The 7,560-nt window shown below is 33.3% G+C and overlaps 1 non-coding gene across 1 annotated transcript; it reads right to left on the reverse strand.

Moving 5' to 3' along the window:
* Positions 1–6,694: 6,694 nt before the first annotated feature.
* On the reverse strand, positions 6,695–6,766 carry TRNAM-CAU (transfer RNA methionine (anticodon CAU)). The gene has a single exon. It is a non-coding gene; the product is annotated as a tRNA-Met (tRNA).
* Between the last annotated feature and the right edge of the window lie 794 nt (positions 6,767–7,560).

Genomic DNA, 7,560 nt, shown 5'->3' on the forward strand with positions numbered 1-7,560 from the left:
TAAATGGGTTATAACATCTCATTTATTTTTGAAACTCTTTCTTAATCAAACAATAATTTTCGAGGATCATGGGTCTCACCAAACCCGGATAACTCTTAAACGGGTTATAACATCTCATTTATTTGTGAAATAACCCCTTTAATCATAAAAGAATAATTTCCACGGGTTATGAGTCTTGCCAAACCCTAATAGCTCTCAAATGGGTTATAAGATCTTATTTATTGGTAAATACTTTCATCCTCAAACCCTAATTTAATTTATCTTCTTTACATGTTCTCCATTGATGGTCTATCAACTCTATCGCCGGTTAACTTCCGATAATACCCGCTATCGTCAACTACATCAACGTCCCCTTTTTCATTAGACAAATATTTGTGGTTATGTTTGTTCACTTAAAAAAATTAACATGTTCGTGTTTGTGTATTTTTGTTCGCTTAAAAATCTAAAAAACTTACACATCTCAATTGAAAATACCTAAACGCAAAAAATATAATAACAAACTAATATATATGTATTAAATTAAAATAAACTACGTTAAAAAATAAAATAAATAATCATAAAATAACAAAACAATTAATACAAAAACTTAAATAAACTCCCGTAACACGAAAGGATCAAACCAGTTTTTGTATATTTCACTAAGTTAATAGTTTTCAAATTCCTTGTATTTTTAAATCATGTTTTCATTGACTTTAATAAAAAATTACCTTTAAGTAAAAGAAAGAGAGAAAAAGAACATGTTTCAACTAGGGTTTGAACTTGAACATGTAACCTTTAATAAAGAGAAAACAAGTAAACACTCCGTTTTCATTTTTATCAATGATCAATTATCTATATAAGATAATTTTTTTTATTTGACTTAATAATAAAATGAAGTATTATATCAAATTAAACTTTAAAAATCTATAAGACACATTATTAGTGATTATATTATACTAACGATTTAGGTGGTATATTCTATTAAAAATCTTGCTTTTCTTTGTGTTAATAATATTTAGTGTTTGGGATTTTACCATCAAACTTATACACAAAATAAAAATCTTTATTTTCAAATGATCTACTTGAATCGTCATAAAATGATTATGGGTTATTGTGTACATTATATCACCCACACCTAACAACGCATGATAATCTTGTTAGCGACGAAGATAAGCGATGGTGTTAGATAAGACGGTGACAATGATGAAGGGAGAGCTAATAGATCAATGTTAAAGGAACAAAGAAAGTATTGGTGAGTTGGTTTTTCTTTTTATATATATAGCAAAAAGATTAATGATTTAATGGTCATTTCATGTGCACGTACAGCAACATGCATTTTTAATGTCTGTTAATTTTGCAACCCAACTGTGCTTTCATATCTTAGAATTTTAGGACTAAGTTTGTGATTTTCTAATAATATCATAGGATATTTCATATAATTAATCGGTTAGTTAATGTATGAGAAAAAAGATTAAGTACAACAAAGAAGCAACACTTAACGTGGTCTTAAATGCAAACTTCCCATCTAAGTATAACTAAAGGCTTGGTATCATGAATTGTGAAAGAGACTTGAATGGCTTAGATTTTTAATAGTTGGGTATGTGGGGCTTGTGTTATCAATATTGATCCAAAAAGATGCATTTCTTGTGTTAGTATCAATGGTTGCTTTCCTCTCACACCTATCTAGGTTTGGTTCATGGAAGTAACAAAATATAAAACGTGTAGTCATAACTCTCCACATCCAGGCATTATGCGTCACGTGACGCCCAGTCAGAGTTATGGTTTTTTACAAAAACATGTTGTAGTCATAACTCTCCACCCCCAGACATTATGCGCCACGTGGCGTCCAGTCATTATTAATTTTATTTGTTTTTTTAAATACAAAAAGCTGAAAGAAATATTCTAAGTTTTTAACCATGACACTTTCTCTGCACTTTTGAAAAAGTAAAACCCATAACCTGAGTATAATCCATAACCTCAAACATATGAAGGTTTCAATCATATCAACACCCAAAATAATAAAATACAACAATGACAATCACTTTCCTTCTATCTAACGACACCAAAACCCTAGCTCTACCTCACCTCCACGTCTCCTCCAGTTATGCCGGATCTCAGCCGGATCTCAGCCAGATCACCTCGACACGTATGACGGCGACGGCGGCAGATCCAGCATATAATTGACTCTGAGACGGGCGGATATGGATCTTGTTCAATACCCATCAGTTGTTCAACAATATTAACGGTCAAATATGTTGAAATTCGTCATTGTTGCGTTTTGTAGAAAACGCCGGAAAAAAAGAAATACCCAAAACGCCGGCGGGGGCGGTGTGCCTCCGGCGTTTTGGCCCAAAACGCTGCGCAAAATACTCCATTACGGATGGTCTAAGTAGGTGTTTGGAATTTTTTTTAATTGCTTCTCCTTATAAGAAACTAAAAAAGTAACATGTCATTTATATTCCCACTCAATACTCCCTAGCTAAAATAAAAACAAACATTTCAAAACGAATTTGGATCAAACTAAACGGAATGGACCAGAAGTGAAGAATTTATTGAACCAAGTTATCCAATTATAAGGTTTTATATATCCAAATTGAAGCTACAAAGATCGGTTCATTGATTGAGATCGGATCAAGTTAGCTCGATCGTGAATATGACTTTAGCAATGACCGACTACTTCCTGCAAAATGAACACTAATTAGGCTCACCAGAGAGAGACGGTTCTTTCTCCGACCACCCTCCAGCTTAAGAATCAATGTAGTACATGGGAGAGTAAAAGCGAGTGCAAATGCTCGATATGATGGCTAATGATTACCTCATTGTATTTGACTTATTTGGGGTGTTTATTATTGTTACATCCTAACATTGTCAGGGCTCACTAGAAACAGAACGCTGATATAAATAGTTTATTAAAGGTTAGATTCATTCAATTATTAATCATGACCGAAGACCTTTATGGTCCATAAGTCATGACTCGCACATAATTGATCTGGTTTGCACTAGATGTTACTTACTTCGTCGAAGGAGTTGGTTATGCCTAAGGAGGAATTTTGTAGGTTCATCCGCCGATGACGTGGTATTTTGTTCATCTTATTAAGTTGCAATCTCTTTCATAAATAATTAACACCACTCAAGGTTTTTCAACTATTTCTTCGTTTATTTTTGCTACAAAAATTAATAAAATAAAAAGTAAAAACGAAAATGTCTTTTTGACGTATGGTGTTCGAAATGTTGACATTCCGACACAACTTTTTTGTTTTAAACCAAACATATATAACTTAAAAAAAGTAACAGAAAAAGATTTGTGTAAAGGAAAAGTGAATAGATAATGTTGCCCACTTAAAACTGTAAAACATTATTTATTTTAATATTATGACACTTTATAGTTAAATACCTAGAACTATTTTTCCTTCTTGATGTTTAGATTTCTTTTTCTCTTTTGACTTGAAAAGTTGTATCCACCTACAAATAAAATAGTGACGTGACAAAAAAAAATATTATAAACCAAATAAATTTCTATATTAAGAGTAAAAATAGAAAACTGATTTATAAATTTTTAACTAAAATGATATAGTTTTACCAAAACAACATGATTTCACTAAATTTCACATTTGAAGATATATACAAAATCGAGGCTCTTAAAATTGACTCGATTAGCTAGCCTTGGCTTGCCTCGGTTAGACTCTTTAGCTCGCTTAGGTTTCAAATTCGAACTGTGGTTGAGTTCAAATTGACCCGGGTTAGCTCGGTTCGGCTTGTAAATATACGGGTTTTAATAGTCAAGGTAACCTATATATAAATTTAAAAAAACATTATGAGTTAAAAAAAGTTAATATAAAAAGGTGACTTGTTTAAAGGTAAAAGTGAAAAGATGAGGTTACCCACTTAAATTGCAAAATCTATTTAATATTATGACACTTTAGTACCTAGAACAATTTTTCCTAACATTACTCTTGATGTTAGATTTGTTTCTCTTTATCATGACTTGAAAAGTTGTATCCACCACGTAACATAAAATAGAGACGTGCTAAAATATATCTATAAACCAAATATATTTTAATACTAAGAGTTGGTATAGATGATTAATTTATAAATATTTAACTAAAATGATATAGTTTTACCAAAACAACATGATTTCACCAAATTTCACATCTAAAGATGTATAAAATATTCGAGGCTCGAGAGTCCAGACTCTCATAAAGTCTGCTCGGTTAGCTAGCCCTGGCTTAAATGCCTCGGCTAGACTCCTTAGCTCGCTTAGGTTTCAAATTCGAACCGAGCCGAGTTCAAGGTGACCTTAACCCTGACACGACTCGGCTAGTAAAGGTATGAGTTTTCATAGTCAAGGTAACCTTTATATAAAGTTAAAAGAAACACTAGTGCATGTACATAAAGAAGATAGTGGCACCCATATATATTCATAGAGTGGACTGTTTAAAGTCTTTCTTTTCTGACCACTTCCATGTCCATGCTATGCTTACAATCCCATAATAATATTATTATTATTCATTCATTCATTTGTCATCTTCACTCACATCCATCTAAATCCTTAGATAACGACACCCCATCCGTGAGTTACCCTTGTTTTGTACTTACACTTAGTTACTTGTTCATGTAGTAGTCTTCATACCCATTTTTATTATTTACTTAACTTCAATGTCATTATTTCCATTCTCACACTTCCATTTCAGTCATTACGTGTCCAGTTATCGTGCGAAACACCAAAGGAATTCTTTTCTAGTGGCGGCAGGTAACGAATTATGTGCCGTCCACGACTCGTTGTATTCACTAATATAAGTGACTTATTTCAACACAAGTGTACGTTGTTGTGTTACTTTAAACCAATATGAAGATGCTTGTGGTTGTAATATTGGTTATGTTATCATGTAATGTTGTTGTTGGTAAGGAATGTACCAACACTGGCACTGAGCTCTCGTCGCATACTCTTCGTTACGAGTTGTCGAATTCACATAACAAAACTTGGAAAGATGAAGTGTTGCTGTCACATGATCATTCAACTCATTTGAGCCCAACCGATGATTCGGCTTGGGCTAGTTTGTTGCCTAGAAAAATGTTGAAACAGGAAGATGAATTCGAGTGGATGATGATGTATAGACAGATGAAGAATCAAGGGGGTAAGTCTTATGCAAATGGGAATTTTTTGAATGAGATTAGTTTAAATGATGTGAGGTTGGACCCGGATTCGATACATGGTCAAGCTCAACAAACTAATTTGAAGTACTTGTTAATGCTGGATGTTGATCGGTTGGTTTGGACCTTTAGAAAGAATGCAGGGCTGCCGACGCCTGGTGACCCCTATGGCGGTTGGGAGGCACCAGATAAAGAGGTTCGCGATAGTTTTACAGGTTTGTGTCTTGTGTTACTTTATTTAGTATATGTAACATGACTATTAAAGTGCATCATGGTTACATAAAGTGCAGCTTGTTACCAGTTTACCTGCCATGGAAATAATATATATGTTATTTAACACACAACAAAAATTAATTATTTTTGTGTATTATAACATCAGCATCCTAATAGGGTGACTATAATTATCCGATCTACACGTTATTTGTAGTTTTGTAACACTAAAGTTATACACTACTGAATATTATCATGGCATTACTTGAGTGCTACAGCTCACATGTGGGCAAGCACCGGGACGATGCTCTAAAACAAAAGATGACCGCAGTAGTATCTGCACTCGCTGAGTGTCAAATGAGCGATGGTTACCTCTCGGCTTTCCCAACTGAGTTTTTTGATCGATTTGAAGCTCTTAAATTCGTTTGGGCTCCATATTACACCATTCACAAGGTTGAATTGGCATGTTTTTAAATATTATTTTTAACTATTTTACCGAATATTAATTCGTTAGTTTCTTGTAAATATCAGATAATGGCAGGTTTAGTTGATCAGTATGTTTTGGCTGGAAACAATCAAGCTCTAAAATGGTGACTCAAATGGCAGATTATTTTAGCAAACGCGTACAAAACGTGATCAAACAGTACACTATTGAACGGCACTGGCTATCTTTGAATGAAGAGACGGGTGGAATGAATGATGTCCTGTATCGGCTCTATACCATAACGGTATGCTGTCAATTTGGGTCTGCTTAAATTATTCGTGGCGTCAGCCTGATAACATGTTATATTAATATAAATCCTTTGAGGGTGCTGTGGTGCTTCCGCATGCGCTATGAGGGTGTTTCTTCCTCATATGATTATGCGGATGGTTTATATATCCCGCGGGTGACTTATGAGGGACTTCTGATTGACCCGCGGGTAGCCCTTAAGGGTATTTGGGTCTTTTTGGTACCCTACCTCTATAGTCGGTTCGGTTTATATGATCTATTCCAAGCCAAAACCACGGGACGAATCATGAAAATCGGTTTTTCAACCTGTAAACTAAACCACAGTACTCTTGACCCGGTAGAATAGGTTATTTTGATTCGGTTTAGACTGTTCAAGCAGTTTTGAACACCCTGATAACAAGGGAAAAAAGTATTTGGGATATGTTGTTTTTATGTTTTATGCTCACTTTGTATTAATATTGTATTTTATCATATTTTTATGTTATATTATGCTCACTTTGTGTTAATATTGTATTTTATCATATTTTTATGTTATATTATGCTCACTTTGTATTAATATTGTATTTTATCATATTTTTATGTTATATATAAAAATAAAAAATTAACCGGAAGCCTTCTCTAAGATATCAGAGCCAGGTTTCGATCCTGGGACCTGTGGGTTATGGGCCCACCACGCTTCCGCTGCGCCACTCTGATTTGGTGATACTAGTATGAAATTGGTTATAGATAACATATGTTTAGATATCCTGACACATGGGCCACAATAATAAATGGGCTTTTCGGGTGTCATCAATGTCTTGATTAATTATGCCTGTTCAAAATGTGATTAAGTTAGCTTACAATAAATTATACCAACTATGCTTAAATGTTATAATTTCCTGAAAAGGGCTTGGCTTTTGTAGGTGTTGGAGTGACAATTAGTTTGATCCTATACTAACTAAACAAACCAACTTAAATTTATCTTTGTACTTATAATATATTGTTGTAGCCCCTAGAAGAATTATTTTTGTTAGGTTATAGGTGTAGCTTGGTTCGATCGTCATAGTCATTGTAACTTTCTCTTGTCGAAAACTACACCTTATATCCAACAATTTGAAGTCATTTGTTTTTTTGTTGTTTTTTTTGTAAATTATTGGCTTTATAACCGTGTTTTGATTTCCGCTAAGATAAATAAAATCGCAACCTCATATGAACTTTTAAAAAGTTTTTAAGTAGAAACAAAAAATATGTTGCATTTTTTTCAAGCTTTATTGAAGGTTTTCTTTCTACATTTTCATCAAAAAAATGTGATGCGGGAGCATAAAAACTGAGACTCAATAATCCGACCCGATTGATTTTGTTATCTTTTCTAGTTATTTGAATATAAAGAGGTTAAGGTAAGGGTTTAAATCCCATGGGTAACAAAATATATTATAATAATTTTATCCTGCCAAACAAACCTAAACTTAGATTAGTTTTAGATGTTAAAAAGGTTTTTGATCTTCAAATAT

This window comes from Bidens hawaiensis, unplaced genomic scaffold, assembly GCF_021521415.1.
Source record: "Bidens hawaiensis isolate Kalapana, Puna unplaced genomic scaffold, B.hawaiensis_p1.1 tig00041925_1, whole genome shotgun sequence".
NCBI classification, from domain to species: Eukaryota; Viridiplantae; Streptophyta; class Magnoliopsida; order Asterales; family Asteraceae; genus Bidens; species Bidens hawaiensis.